Raw genomic sequence first — 17,096 nt, forward strand, 5'->3', positions numbered from 1 at the left:
TGGAACTAGAGGGCTTGAGTTGTAAGAAGAAATTACATAGTTTGGCTGAGAGATAACCTGATAGAGATGGGTCATGATGGTTCTAGAACTATAGATTATAGATTTAAGGTGAGAGGAGAGAGACTTTTGAGGAATCTGAAGGGCAAACCATTTACTCATAATCACTGCCAGAGGAAGGTATAAAAGCAGATATAACAATGATGTTCAAAAGACTCTTGGACAGAAATATGAATAGGAAGAATTTAGAATGACATAGATCAAATGGGGCTATCCCAGAATGCCAACTTGATCAGCAAAGACAAATTGGGCTGAAAGGCCTGTTACATGCATTCTGAAGCTATAACATTAGGAACCATGAACTTGTAAAACATTAATGCAGCCACAACAGGTGAAGACATAGTACAGGCTTGATCTGACTCCGATTTCAGGAACAAGTTGAAACTTGTAGTTCCAATTTGCTGATTAGAAAATATATCAATGCCATTCTTTTATTTTTGGATGGAGGTTGAGAATAACAGCACAAGTTATGTATTAAAATCATTTACAAACTAGACCTGCTATCCTTATCTTGGGGTTGTGGGGCTGTTCAATGAGCGAATGGCGAGGACAGCACTGCTTACACCATTGGAACACTTTCGCATCACCTGGGCACAAGTCTAGTAAAATAACAAAAAAAAAAGACAAGACAAACTAGACCTTTCAGTCAAACAGTTTTTCTTCCAACAAATTCATTTTGGTTAAGACATGATTCTTTATGATTCCCCTGATCTGATTAGGAGAAATGGAAAAGAAAATAATTCAACAGAGGAATGCCAAACTAATTTTACTGGGTTACGGAGAGAAGGCAGAAAGGTGGAACGCTGGATGGCTCTTCCAAGGACATAGCACTACTGGAAATCACTATTTTTTCTATGCTATAACCTTTGTGACTCTCTTTGATACTTAGATTTTTATCCCCATTTTTTTTGTTTCCGTTGCTTACTGAATGCACTGACGTCTTGTCCTGAAATGGATAGTTTCTCCCTAACATCTACTAAGTATAGCACACTTAGGTGGAATAGATGACCTTGATACTGCGGCCCCTAGTGATAATCATTGAAGAAAGTTCATTAGCATTTCTGCCTTTTGCTCATTTGGATAAAGCTCAATATTTCAGGTTTATGTCTTAAGAAATGTCATAATTTTCTAAAACCAATGAAACATTTGGAATGGGCCATTCCTATTAATGATACTTTTGAAATCTTCTGATACAATGGGGAAATCGGTATCAGTCTTAATTTGGCAGATTGGGAATAATACATTTTTCATTTAAATTCACATAAAAATTTTTAAATATAATTTTAGATATACAGCATGGTAAATGGCCATTTCAGCACACGAATCCATGCCACCCAATTAACCTATACCCTGGTATGTTTTGAATGGTGGGAGGAAACCAGAGCCCCCAGGAAAACCCACACAGAGATGGGGAGAACGTACAAACTCCTTATAGAAAGTGTGGGATTCAAACCCCTGTCTCAGTTGCTGGCACTGTAAAGGTGCTGTCCTAATTGCTACACTAACTGTCGTGCCCTAAAGGTAGAAAAGTTGTAATTTAAAATTATCTTTAATCTTTGAGTCAGGAGGACCAAAATTCTGGGTATTTTCGCTGAACTGGGAGTTAAAATTAATTTCCTGTTTTCATGGCCCTTTTTTTTTAACCTGCTGCTGTTCTTGCCTTAATCTACTGATCATTGCTTTCTCTGCACTTAAATGTTGTGGGACAGTTTTTAAAATTGAATTGTTTGTTGTCATGTATGCCAAGATACAGTAAAAAGCTTTAAGCAGATAAGTTAACCCATGCTTAAGTACAGCAGGTAGAGCAGAAATAAATCAAAAGTGCAAGATGCAGTGTCACAGTCAATCAAAGAGTACAGGGTATAGAGTGACAAAGATAAAGATGTATGCAGAAAAATACAGTTAAAATAAGTGCATTGAGTGCAGGGCATAGAGTGGTAAAGATGTATGCAGAAAAATACAGTTAAAACCAGTGCATCGTTTCTATAACCAATGAGAAATGATTTTAGGTGTCAGATAACAGTAGGAAAAAACCTGTTCTTAAATCTGAAAGTTGATGTATCTTCTGCCCCCAAGAAGAGAGCAGACAGGAATGTGAAGGTTAGCATGTATTGGCAACTTCATGACAGCAGGATGTGTGGATGCAGTCATTGAGGGGAGGTTGACTGCATGATGGCCTAAGTTTCTTCTAGTCTTTGGCAGAGAGGTTCTCATTATTAAATTGAGATGCATCAGGATAGAATTCTTTTGATGGTGCAAATGTAAAAGTTTAATTTCCTTGGGGTTCTGAAGAAGATGAGTTACTCATTTTTGTTGTTGCTTGCTTCCCAACCCCCTTGTGCCAGTTGCTTCTCTATGCATTATTCTTTCCCAGTATAATGTTGAAACAGTTTACTCAGGTTGTGCCTATTTTCCCCGGTATCCACTCTGTGAAAATTCCTCTCTATGATCAGTTCTTCAGCCTGCTTTAATGTCATGCTAGTTACTGAATACTGACAATACCTCAAACTCTGATGTTTCTGCCAATTTCATGAGGCAATGACAGCGAACATTAATATTCCTGTAAAATCTAACCAATTAATCTTTGAATGTATCTTTTTGACTTTTGAACCAAATGGTGTTGTTTTTAAATTGAATCAGCATTCAAAAAGAGGAAACACACCCTCCCAACCTAACAGCAATCAGTTTTGTAAGGACACCTCGCCATAGAGGTTTTCGTGTCAATCCTCACCAACAATAAACTTTGGAGCACTAATTTAGGTTGAACAGAGCCTGTGTTGAGGTGACACATGAAGGGAAAGTGTATCTCTCAATAGCCGCTTTCAGGTGCTCGGACACAGATAATGTGCTGGCAGATGCGGCTGGGGGAATGCAGTTAGGACATTCAGGTGGCCGCGGAGAAAACGCCTTTCTGCCACCTGAACAGGCTGGCTGAAGGAGAGCCACGTCTGAGTGAATGCCAGCTCCTGTGGACTGTGGCTGTAGTCCCACTGTTGCTTTCAGGTGCAACGAGGGATTCTCAGAGCCAGAGAATATACCTACAGGAGAAGGGTTAGGTATGTGCTCCTCCTGGCCGGATTCTCCACTTTCAGGTGGCCACCCGACAGCAGCATTGGGGTAGAATAGGTGGATTTACAGTCAGGTATTCTGGCCACCTGAAAGAGGCTAATAGTTTGACAGAATCGTGTACCAAGTTCTTTAAAACAACATAAAGATAGAAGTCTGCTGACATCATGGAATTTAGCCTCATGATATGATAATGGCCAGAATTAATGTTTTACAGTTCCTTAGAGAGAATATTCAATTTAGACTCCAGCAATTCCTCTTCCATATCTCTCCAATGTCATTTCCAACTATGTTACTCAACCCTTCATCTCCTGCCCATTTTCGCTCTTCGTTGCCTCATTCCAACTTTACTAGGACTTAGAAATCCTATTACCCCAAGATTCTGATACAGGGCTACTAAAGTCTGTAAGAGTCATTAAGTATATCCCCACTCTTTGTCCTGACAATCTAACAATCAATCAATCCATTGATCTAACACACACACACACACACACACACGCACACGCACACATCTTTTGATCTCTCTCTCAGAAATATTAAGGGCAAATGAGATTAAAACATTTTGGGGAATCCGTAACAAAGGAATGTAACCAAATATTACCAGTCACACCCAAGAAGATTATGATTGGACTAAATGCCTTTGTGAATCAAGTTGCCAGAGAGCAATTATTTCATTGATGCCAACTACACTTTTCTGTTCTTAATATATTTTGTGTGTTGCTTTGACTCTATATTCAGGGCAGATACTTAAAAAAAAACTAATTTACATAGAATTTATCCTGCAGACTGTAAGGGAAAATTATTCCTATGGTTAATTTTTTTTTCCTTTGTTTCAAGAATCATTAGGCACATTCTTATAATCAAATTTTACAATTTTATCAAGCTGCATTAGAAATTCTCTGAAATCACCTGAGGATGCATTTATTCCTAAGTGTCCTATATTACATTACCACACAATATAAAGTCACAGAGTGCTACAGATGTTTATGTGAAATTCAATTTTCACTCTGCCAATTTAGATCTTATTGGGACACAATCAATTTTTATTCATTTTAAAAACAGAAAGCATTATTTTATTGTAAGTAGTCTCACTGAAGCTTACACAGCTAAACAAATTAGCCTGTTGTTTGTAAGGTATTTGAGTGTTTAAGCAGCAGACTGGTATTTTTAAATGGAGAGCATGTATATTAGAGATTAAATAATGGCCAATGTAACTAATGCATGATGTAATCGCTTCTTTGGATAAATCATATACCCAACTCAAAAATGATAGGAAATGCTCATATAGTTCCTTAAATCATATACCCAACTCAAAAATGATAGGAAATGCTCATATAGTTCCTTATTGCTTGTAAGATTACTGTCAGCTTATTCTTAAATAGTTTGAGTCTTGGATTTGAAATTACGCAAAAGAAATATTGAAAAGATTTAAATTACAAATTTGATGTTATCCATGTTCATTTGTGAATGTTATAAACAGTGAAATTAATGTCGATCCAATCTCTACATATCATATTCTCTATGCAATCAATAAGTTTTCATCTGGGATAATATCTGCAATGATGTAAAATAGTTAAAAAGGTATAGAAAAATATCTAAATACAAAATTTAAATTTTGGTTCATTAAAATCTGAAAAAGAAAAAAAATCATGGAGAAAAACACGAAAGGCTGCAGACGCTGTGATTGTAGTAAAAAACACCAAAATGGTGGAGGAACTCAGCTGGTCTGTTCAGCATCTATAGGAGGCAAAGATATATTTCAGGCCAGAGCCCTTCTTCCAGGAAAATCAGAAAGGGCAGAAGCTGATATATCAAAAAGTCTCAGAATTCAAACAATGGGGGAGGTACAAAAGGTGTTAATTGGATGTGATGAGGGTGTAGGTGGAATTGGTCATATCTGTGCGAAAGGAGATAATGGGAGTGGAGGGGAGGGTGGTGAGGGGAAGCAAGGGAGTGGGGGATGGGGGGGGTAAATTCAACGAAACCCAGAGAAGACTATATTAATGCCATCTGGTTAGAGGGTGCGCAATAGCGTGAATCTCCCAGTGGCCACCATTTCAATTCTCCATCCCATACTCTTGCCATCATGTCTGTCCATGGCCACGTGTACTGCCAGAATGAAACCACCCGTAAATTGGTGGAACAACACCTCATCTTTCGATTGGGCACCCTCCAACCAAATGGCATTAATAAAGACTTCTCTGGCTTTCGTTAACCCCTCTCCCCGCCACACTATCTCCATTCCCTGTCTCCTTTTGCACGGACGTGATCAATTATTCCTCGTCCAATTAACACCTTTTGTTGGTCTGGATTCCTCCCACATTGTTTGAATTCTGCTCCTGTCTTTTCTGGTTGTTCCTTGAAGAAGGCCCAAGGCCCAACATCAACAATATTTGTTTCCTTTAGATGCTGAATTGACCAGCTGAGAACCTCCAACATTTCAGTGTTTTTAATGAAAATCATTATCTGTTTCTTTTTACCTTCAATTAAATGCTGAAATAAGCACAAAGTACTTCTCATTGTTACTTTTCCAGATTGAATGTTTGCATGAAATTTGCCCTTTGTAGTACTCAGGCAATGTGCAATTATCTCCATTCAGTAATGCATTGAACAGAACAGTTGCATTTCTATGCCAGTATGATCTAGTGCAAAGCAGCATCAAGTCTGGCACTGATTCCAAGCATATTCCTGTGGTATGTATGACACTAACCCTGCATATAGTCAATCAAATTTACTTGAACCTTGAAGGAGACAGTATAGAAATTGCAGGGGCTCTGGCAGAGAAAATTTAAATGTCTTTCTTCACGAATGTGGTGCTGGATGATTGGAGAGTAGCTCACATTGTTCCATTGTTTAAAAAAGGTTCCAAAGGTAACCCTGGAAATTATAGGCTAGTGTAAGTAAATTGAGTTTTGTGTGCCCGATGGAGATGTGGGGGGGCTGGTAGTCATGGCAGGGAGCTGGCTGATGGAGGACCTCAGTTTTCTTCAGGCTGACTTCCAGGCCAAACATTTTGGCAGTTTCCGCAAAACAGGACGTCAAGCGGTGAAGAGCTGGCTCTGAATGGGCAACTAAAGTGGCATCGTCTGCAAAGAGTAGTTCACGGACAAGTTTCTCTTGTGTCTTGGTGTGAGCTTGCAGGCGCCTCAGATTGAAGAGACTGCCATCCGTGCGGTACCAGATGTAAACAGCGTCTTCATTGTTGAGGTCTTTCATGGCTTGGTTCAGCATCATGCTGAAGAAGATTGAAAAGAGGGTTGGTGCGAGAACACGGCCTTGCTTCACGCCCACATCTCCATCGGGCACACAAAACTCAAAACGGTCAACCAGTTTATCTATCTCAGCTGCACCATTTCATCAGATGCAAGGATCGACAACGAGATAGACAACAGACTCGCCAAGGCAAATAGCGCCTTTGGAAGACTACACAAAAGAGTCTGGAAAAACAACCAACTGAAAAACCTCACAAAGATAAGCGTATACAGAGCCGTTGTCATACCAACACTCCTGTTCGGCTCCGAATCATGGGTCCTCTACCGGCACCACCTACAGCTCCTAGAATGCTTCCACCAGCGTTGTCTCCGCTCCATCCTCAACATTCGTTGGAGCGACTTCATCCCTAACATCGAAGTACTCGAGATGGCAGAGGCCGACAGCATCGAGTCCATGCTGCTGAAGATCCAGCTGCGCTGGGTGGGTCACGTCTCCAGAATGGAGGACCTTTGAAGAAGACCGCAGAGCCCACCTCACTGACAAAAGGCAAAGGAGGAAAAACCCAACACCCAACCCCAACCAACCAATTTTCCCCTGCAACTGCTGCAACCGTGTCTGCCTGTCCCGCATTGGACTTGTCAGCCACAAACGAGCCTGCCGCTGACGTGGACATTTACCCCCTCCATAAATCTTCGTCCGCGAAGCCAAGCCAAAGAGAAAAGGGAAGTAAATTACTGGAAGGAGTTCTGATATGCAAGTATTTGGACAACTGGGGACAAATTAGGGATAGTCAACCTGGCTTTGAGGCAATGTCTTAAAAAAAACAGCCTCGATCCTCAAAGACTCCCACCACCCAGGGCATGTCCTAATCACTCAGCTTCCAGGAGGGAAAAAGGTACAGGAGCCTAAAGACAAGCACTCAATGCCACAAGGGCAGCTTCTTTCCTGCTGCCATCAGATTCCTGAATAATCAATGAATCAAAGACACTGCCTTACTTTTCGTGCATTATTATTTTTATATTTTTTATATTTATTGTTGTAAGATGGTTTATAATATGAATGTTTGTGCTGTGATGCTACTCAGAACACCGAATTTTATGACTTGTTCATGACAATAAATTCTGATTCTGATTGTAATTTGTGCATGGTAGGTCAATGTTTAACCAATATTACAGATTTTCTGGAGAATATCAGGAAGTTTGTTGAAGGAAAGGTCATAGATGTTGTCTGCATGGATTTTAGTAAGGCTTTTGATAAGGTCCCACATGGAAGGTTACTCAGGAACATTCAGAGGCTATGTATTCATGGTAAAATAGTGAACTGGATTCAACATTGGCTATATGGGAGAAGCCAGAGAGTGATAATGTACGATTGCTTCTCAGACTGGAGGCCTGTGGCTAGTGGTGTGCCTCAGGGATCAGTACTGGGATCATTGTTGTTTGTCATCTATATCAATAATTTGGATGATAATGTGGAAAATTGGATCAGCAAGTTTGCAGGTGACACTAAGATTAGAGGTGTTGTGAACAGCAAAGAAGATTTTTAAAGCTTGCATAGGGATCTCGACCAGCTGGAAAAATGGGCAGAAAAATGGCAGATGGATTTTAATGCAGACATGTGTGAGGTGTTGCATTTTGGAAGGACAAACCAAGAAAGGACATACACGGCAATTGGTAGGGCACTGAGGAGTGCAGAAGAACTAGGGATCTGGGAAAATAGATACATAATTCCCTGAAAGTGGCGTCACATGTCGATAGGGTTGTAAAGACAGCTTTTGGCATTTTAGCCTTCATAAATCTAAGTATGGATTTTAGGAGTTGAGATGTTATGGTAAAGTTGTATAAGACATTGGTGGGGCCAAATTTGGAGTATTATGTGCAGATTGAAAGAGTGCAGAAAAGATTTACTAGGATGTTGCCTGAACTGCAAGGAAAATAGTTACAGGGAAAGGTTAAACATGTTAGGACTTTATTCCCTGGAGCGTAAAAGAATGAGCAAAGATTTGATAGAGGTATTTAAAATTATGAGGGGGATAGACAGAGTAAATATGGGTAGGCTTTTACCACTGAGATGCAAACCAGAGGATGTGGCTTAAGGGTGAAAAGAGAAATATTTAGGGAGAACATGAGAGGGAACTTCTTTTCATAGAGAGTGGTGGGAATGTGAAATGAGCTGCCAGCTGAAGTGGTGAATGCGGGCTCAATTTTAACATTTAAGATTAATTTGGACAGGTACATGGATGGGAGAGGTATGGAGGGCTATGAACTGGGTGCAGGTCAATGGGACTAGGTAGAAAAATGGCTTGCAACAGACCAGAAGGGCTGAAAGGGCCTGTTTCTGTGATGTAATGTTCTATGGTTCTAAATACAATTGTTCAATTCACAAAGTAAATAAGGCAATAAATACATAATTCATTAAATTTCTCATCAAGTTTAATTAACCTGCACATTTTAATACACTCTTAGCTCTTTTATTGATGGCATTAATAATTAAAGACATTGTTCTGCATTACTAATTTATTCACTAATTTTGCTCAACATCAAACTTTTAATTTGAAATGTTGATGTATTTTTAGAACTTTGTGATTGATAATCAAGAATATTAGTTTATCAATGCTATTATTAGTCAATTATTGAATGATGGAATGTTTGGAATGAAGTTCCGAATAAATAACATTACTGACCACTGCTGGTAGTTCACAGGATTTAATATACCAGAATAGCCATGGAATGGATGGACTCAAGAGACGTGCATGCACTGGAAGCTCTCCAGGGTCAAAAGTTTCAATGATAGGATGAGCTCATGAAAGAGAACCAAGAATAATGGCTTAGGACATTATTCCAGCATTGAGGAGGTTTATGTTCATGTGCTTAAAGTCAGGAAAGATGTGAATATAGCTGCATTGTTTCATTCCAGGATGTTAACTCTTGGTTATTTCTTATAGATACTTCTTGATCTAAGTATTTTTATTTCAGATTTCCATATGTATGGCAATTTGCTGATGTGCTAAAATTTATGACTGGGCAAACAGCTCATTTTTCCTCTGGGTAACACAACAAAAATCATTGAAAGTGGTCTGCAAGAATTCGTAGCGATACCGAATCACATGTTATCCTCATGGGGCAAGTACTCAACTTGTCAAAAAAGCAGCCAGACTTGATTAAGAGACAACATAAAAAACTGAAGAGAAAGCGCACAAATGTAAACACCTTCACAGATCCTGGACAATAGAAAAGACAGAAAGAATAGCTAAATATGGCAAAATAGATTGGTGGAGAAAAGGATAGGAATATTTTTAAAAGACCATTAAGATCATCACACAAACAAAATTACCATTATATCATATATAAGAAGACAGTTAAGGTCAATGTGAGCTCCTTAAAAATGGATTGAAACATAAATATCTGCAGATGCTGCGATTGCAGTAAATAAACAAAAATGCTGGAGGAAGTAAAACACAAAAGTCTGCAGACATCGTGGTTGAAGTAAAAACATGAAAATGCTGGAGCAACTCAGCAGGACTTGCAGCATCCATAGGAGGTAAAGATATAGAACCAGCATTTCAGGCCTGAGCAGTATGTTCTGTCTGCATGGTACATTACTGCAAGTTTTAGATGTGTTGTCCATGTATGCCCTCAGAAGTATGTGGTTCCCAGATTCCACCATTTTCCAGATGGGCCTATTCTTAAACAGTTTTTATTTACCTTTACTGCCATCAGGCCCCACAACTCCCTTCTTCACAAACCCCCACCACCACCATTCCCCACCTAGCTGCCATATTTTCATGGTCCCTAACCACATAAGCCTGAGTGTCACTCCCTATCCATGATTCTGTGAAGTACCTGACTGACTCCCTATAATAAACTCCATGTTGGCCATCCACACAGAAGCACCCCAAGGTGAGTTCTTACTCTATTGCTTGTACACCATGACTGTGTTCCCAACTTCCAATTCAATACACAAATTAGCTGATAATACCTCCATCATTAGCTGAACGATGAGTCAAAATGCAGGATGGAAGATTGAAAACAACTTGCTCTCATTGACGCCAAGACCAGGAGGCGTATTGTTGATTTTAGGAAGGAGAGACCAGGAGACAACACAACTATCTGTATTGATGGAAAGGAAGTGGAGAGGTCAGAGTTCCTGGGTGTCCATATTTAAAAAGACCTTTCCTGGAGCCAGCACATTAAGACAACCATGAAGAAGGCATACGAACACCATTACTTTCTAAGGACCTTGAGGAGATTTAGTGATTGAATACTCTGTCAAACCTCTATAGGTGCACAGTGGAAGTACACTGACTGGTTGCAACAAAGGCTGGTTTAGTCATTTGAAAACCCAGAAATGTAAAAGGCTACAGAAGATAATATGCATCGTCAGGTCCATCACTGGCTCTGACCTCTCATCCGTGGCTGACATCTATGAAAAATTTGGCAGCGCTGCCGGAGCTGCTGTAACGGCAATGCTGCCACTGGTGTGGACCCAGAGAGAATGGGAAGCAGAGACATTGCACCCCGAAGGGCCCTACCGCCCATTCCTACTACCAACAGCTCCATACATGCTTTAAACAGCCTGCTAAAGGAGCCGATGGAGTTTTATTTAAAATTCTGTGACTGCAGGGTCTAGACACAAGATAGCAGTGCCTGTGTTCGGCAGCAGTAACGTGGGGTTACAGACTCTGGGGGAACAGGGTACTAGTAGAACACCCACCATTGAGAAGGAGAAGCTGAGTAGATAATCCAAAGGATGGTGACCAGTGAGGGGCTGAGCAGCTGAAGGACCCACACAGGTGATGGATGAGCTGTTGTTGACTTTCAGATGAGGAACCCACACAGATGGCAACTTAAGGACAAAATACTCACGCCAGGCTTTGGCTGATGGAGACTATCTCATAAAATCCAGGTATTGGAACCGGGATTTTTAAAAATTAAATTTAGACATACAACAGAGTAACAGGCCATTTTGGCCCACAGTCCATGCTGCCCAATTTGACCTACATCCCTGGTGCGTTTTGAAATGTAAGAAGAAACTGAAACCCTCAGACACGGGGAGATGTACTAACTCCTTACAGAGAGCACGGCTGATTGCTGGCGCCGAAGAGGCGTTGCGCTAACCGTTATGTCAATTGTGCTGACTCAAGAGGATGCTGAAGGCTAGGAAGGATCCTAAAGGGCTCTGAGCACTGAAGGCTTCCTCATCACATCAGAGGCTTGGTTTGAACTGAACTGGGGTTTTATGCAGCTGCAGAGCCTATGGGAGCACTGGAGGTGAATCCACAGATGCTCAGTGACTCTGAGGGGACCCTTTGCTTCTCTTTTTCTAATTGCAAGGAGTGCCAGGCAATGCTAAAGGTGAATCTTTGTCTGCCTTATGGCAAAATAAAGGCAATTTCAAGTAATATTGCATTTCCGTTTTATAACATGACAATAAATAGGATCTGATCTGATCTAAATCGTCATTATCGCAACTTCATCTCATTGCTACCTTGGCCGAAAGTTAGAGAAGTCTGAAAACCAGCACTTCGAAATGCAACTGGTTTCTTTCCAACAGCTATCAGGCTCTTGACCTCCCCTTGTTAATTAGGGATTAGTCCACCAGTAGAGATGGATATTCTGCACTATTGCAACTAAGTTTTGTTTTGCTGTAGAATCAGAGTTTATTTGGAAGCGTAACATAAAAAGTATTGTATACTTATTTCAGTATGGCATTGAATTAAATAGGTATCTATTGTCATGAACGTGTCATGAAACTCATTGCTTTGTGGCAGCCATCACAGTGCAAACATTTATGTAAACTGCACCAAATAAAAAAAATAGGCAAGAAAAAGAAAATGAGAAGCTGAGGTGATGCCTGTGGTTCACTGATCATTCAGGAATCTGATGCCAGACGGAAGAAGCTGTCCTTGTGTCGCTGAGTGCTTGTCCTCAAGCTTCTATACCTTTTCCTCCATGGTAGCTTAGTGAAGAGGGGTGGTGGGGGTCCTTGAGGTTAGAGGCAGCTTTCTTAAGACACTGCCTCATGCAGATGTTCTCGATGGAATAAAGACTGGTGCCCATGATGTCACAGGCTGAGTTAATAAACCTCTGGAGTTTTTTTCCTGTCCTGAGCATTAGCACCTCCATACCAGACATGATTCAACCAGACAGAATGCTCTCCATGTCGAAGTTTTCAAGAGTCTTCGGGGACATGCCGAATCTCCTCAAACTCCTCACCAAGTATAGTCACTTCAATATAGTATTAACATGGAGGCTCCAAGACAGATCCTTAGAGATGGTGACACCCAGGAATTTGAAGTTCTTGATCCTCTCCACAAGTGACCCTTCGATGAGGATGTTCTTGTTCACCTGACTTTCTCCTGAGGTCCACAATCATCTCTTTGATTTTGATGATGTTGTTGTGACAGCACTCAATGAGCTGATCTAGCTCCCTCCTGTACCCTTCCCTCCTCCCTCCTGTAGATTGAAGATAAATGACACTGATAATGGTTTTTATTTACAGATTTTAGTGAGCCAAAAATAAAAGTTTGTAGACAGATTTTTCTACATGCTTTTTTATATCCTCCCTCCCTTTTAATAGTCACAATTGTATATACTTGTAGATATTATTCATGATGCAAAACTGTTAATTATATAAGGAGATTGGTGTTTAAATGGATAATCTCACTGTTTATGGCATTTACAAATGAAAATGGAAGTGAAATTTGAATCTTTTGGGTATTTTCTATGTAAAACCTGTTCATCTTTTTTAAATTAAGATTTACTATTATACATTTTTTTAACAATTACTAGTTCAACTGCAGCAAATAGGAGTTTTGTTTCTTAATTACATTCTACAATATATATATATGACAATAAACTCATATAAGAAACAGTTTAAAATGCATCTGAATGAGTTCTAATGCATCACAGTAAAGAGGCTACTTAGCCTCCAAGCAGCTTTTTTTCTTCTGGGTAGTAGTTACTACATCTTAGGCAACAGAAAATAGCCATATTTAGGATTGAATAGACATTGTTGCTCATTTGGACTATTTCCCCTCTTTGGTTTAGAACAATACTGAAAACAATATGGTGGCCATGTTGGAAATGCCGAATGCAGGCCACTAACAGCAATCCGCCTCCATCAGTCTGAGTATTGGCCACAGAGGGGTCCTGGGCTTCTTCTAATCCTTGAGCAGAATGTCCTATATACACGCTGGCAGAGTCATTTGCTGAGGATCACAGTGATATCATTGCTCCCTTGGTGGAAACTCACTCGTTGACAGCAGTGCATCAGAAGCAGTAAGAATGTATTTGTGGATTCCTTCTGTGTATTTATTTAGTTTGAAGACAGTTTGGATGTGCTGTCCCTTGTCCATTGGGAACTGTTGATTTTGGGTTCATGTTGTATGTGCTTAGTGCTCAAGCTCGACAGATGGTTGGATGGAGAAGCATAAAATGGCCACCGCCGCTGCTGCCGGCATTGCCACTGAGGCACGATTAAAACCACTGCAGAAGTCATCGAATGAATTGAAAGTCACTAATGTGGGAAGAGCATGAAAATGCAAAGGATGTGTAATTCCAATCGGAGGAAGAATCAAATGTTAAGGCAACATCTGACATGCAGGATGAAATGCAACCATGTGACAGTGGATCAAATGTTGAAAGCAGGAAAAACAATTGAAGTTCTTCTGGATCAAGCTCCATGGTTTCCAGTACAACATCTGCACATTTAAAGATAAATTTGTCTTGGAAGAGCAGGAGTAGCTGGAGCTGGAAGCAAACATTGCTGCTACCAGGACCAAAGCAAAAGTACTAGGAGCTTCAAATGGATCCGGCGTTCAAACTAATTTATTTGAAGTGTCTGATGGTACTGGAGTCATATTTTGAGAAAGGACAACAGGAAAAGAAAACATTTATTGTTAAGGCAGATTATTTTGTACCACAGTTACAAGAGATCCATACACATAGACAAACCTTCCCAAAGCACAAACATCAATAATAATAACCACGGACAGAGCTGTAGCTCAAATCCAATCTCTCACCCCAGCTTCCTTGATACTCCAGTCAAGCATCAGAAATCTGGGTGAACATGCACATGTGACATCTCCAGCTATACGCAACAATGAACAAAGCAACATATTCTCAGTCATGGAAAGGCAAAATGAAATAACTGCATTGTATATCCAGCTACTGTATCTCCTTCCATGCCCAAGAAGGAGATTCAAGTTTTTGATGGTGACCCACTTCAGTCCCAAGTGTTCATTAAATGCTTTGAAAACAGTATTGAAAGCAAGAACAAAAACCATGAGATTGTCTCTATTATCTGGAACAGTACACAAGAGGACAGCCAAGGGAACTTGTAAGAAGTTGCCTATATATGGCCTTGGACAGAGAATTCAGGAAGGCTAAGTCTATATTACAGGAGCATAACATTGCTACAGCTTATGGAGAAGGCTCTTACATGGTTGACAATAAAACCGGATGATGCAAGGGCTCTACAAACATACATTTTTTTTCTAAGAGGATGTTTTAATGCTATGGAAGATATCAACCACATGCATGAGTTTGACATGACTGCTAATATGCTAGTCATCATAAGCAAGTTTCCCTACCAGCTGAGGGATATATGGAGTGTTGTGTCCGGGTTTTGCCATTGGAGGTCTTAATAAATACTAGAAAGGATGGTAAGTTTAACAGCACATTTTACTTCCATTCAGCTATTGGGTTGGCTATTGATACAATGCATCTTACATGCATGTGCCATTCTCAGGTGTGATGTGGCTCTTACAGTGTTAGTGTTCATGCTCTAGCATAAAATAGTTCCAGGTTTCCTCAGTATATAACATGGAGAATTGTGGCCTGTTATTCCAAGGCAAAACACAGTCAAAGAGCTATCTTTAATGGTGGATTTCCTTGAAAGGCAAGTGAAGATTTCAACAGATCTAATATTTGGAGATATCAAAAATACTCTAACAGTCAGCAAAGATGTAAGGAGGTCCAACTCACAGCCACATCCAAGGATAAAAGGAAGGATCTTTGCCACCACCATAGTTGTTGCAGTTAAAGAACATGATAAAGGAACTAAGGAAAAGGAGAGTTTGCCTGCTGTGAAGCACTGTTTGTTCTGTGGAGATGGACATGCATTGGAGACATTTCTACAGTTGGAAAGGAGGACACATAGAGAGAAAATTGCTTTCCTAAAAGAAAATGGAGTATGATTTGATTGTGTAAAGGACACATCAGCAAAAACTGCAGGAAGTGACTCCGCCGCAACATATGCAGTTCAAAGCATCCCAGAAAGTTGCATATTCACCATAGAAAGAAGGAAATGGAAAAGGAACAAGCAGAAAGAAAGGAAGCAGTTGAAAACAGTGCTGTCGCCTCTGTTCAGACAAGTGGTCTTAATGGAACTGGTGAAGATAACTGTAAACTCTCAATAGTGCCTGTACAAGCCAAGGCCAGGAAGGGGAATGCAACAGTGCCTACTTATGCATTTCTTGACCCAGTTAGCACTGCATAATTTTGCACAGTGGGGCTAATGAATAAGCTTAATCTTCAGGGAAGAAGGTCAACGATTCTATTGAGAACTATGGGTTAAGCGAAGGTCATTAAACCAGAATTTTTTTCAGGCTAAGAGGTTGCTGGTCTTGACAGCAGCAATTTTTGTGATCTCCCAGGCATATCCACTCAGAAGACTATGCCTGTGCACAAAGGGAACATCCCACATCAAAACAATATTGATCGGTGGTCTCACCTGAGGAATTTTCATTTACCTGAAATTGGTTCTGAGAGTTGTTGATTGGCTCAGATGTATCAAAGGCTCTGGAACCACTAGATGTAATACAGAGTGTGGGAGGGGAACCTTACACTGTCAAAACCATGCTTGGTTGGATGATTAATGGACCATTGGGTGGGAAAAAATGATAATGCTCAGAAGCAGTCAGTGACAAGTGTCAACAGGAGATCAGTTGATGAGCTATGGGAACAGCAGTTCAGGACTGACTTTCCTGGGTGCCTCAATGATGATCAAGAACCTTCAAGAAAAGACAAGGAGTTTGTGGATTTACTCTCAAAATCTGCCAAGCTAGTCGATGGCCATTATTGCATTGGATTACCTTTAAAGGAAAGAGAAATACGCAAGCCTGACAGTAGAAATGTTGCTGAACAACGTGCACTGAATCTAAAGAGACGATGCCGGAGTGTTTCTTCTTACATGATATCCAAAGGTTATACAGAGAAAGTGCCAGATGGTGTCTTGGAGCATAATGATGGCAGAAAATGGTATCTACTGCACCATGGGGTTTTGCATCCACAAAAAGAAAAAACTTTGAGTGGTGTTTGTCCGTGGAGCGATATTTTGGGGAGTTTCACTAAATTCTCAGCTCTTACAGGGGCCAGACCTGATCGGAGCCTTGGCTAGATTCTGTAAAGACCCTGTTGTCATCACTGCAGACAGTGAAGGTACCAAATGAAGACTGTGACTTGTTACAATTCCTCCGGTGGCCTGATGGAGATTACAGTGCGGTAAGCACCATCATGAGCAACTTCTATGAGGATGACTGCCTCACTTCAGCAGCTTCTGAAAAAGATGCAATAGCTCTTTGGTCATGAGCTACGAGCAATTTGTTTTAAGGGAGGCTTTCTACTTACCAAGTGGATAAGTAACAGTTGTCATGTGTTGGCTGACACACCTGAAACAGAGAGAGCAAAAGAAGTGAAGAATCTGGACTTGGACCATGACAACCTTCCTGTGGAGAGGGTGTTAAGTGTACAATGGTG

General features: G+C 40.5%; 1 non-coding gene across 1 annotated transcript; it reads left to right on the forward strand.

Moving 5' to 3' along the window:
* Positions 1-556: 556 nt before the first annotated feature.
* LOC138756006 (U4atac minor spliceosomal RNA) lies at positions 557-665 on the forward strand. Its single transcript, XR_011352685.1, has one exon. It is a non-coding gene; the product is annotated as a U4atac minor spliceosomal RNA (small nuclear RNA).
* The last annotated feature ends 16,431 nt before the right edge of the window (positions 666-17,096 follow it).

Source organism: Narcine bancroftii, chromosome 2 (assembly GCF_036971445.1).
Source record: "Narcine bancroftii isolate sNarBan1 chromosome 2, sNarBan1.hap1, whole genome shotgun sequence".
Lineage (NCBI taxonomy): Eukaryota > Metazoa > Chordata > Chondrichthyes > Torpediniformes > Narcinidae > Narcine > Narcine bancroftii.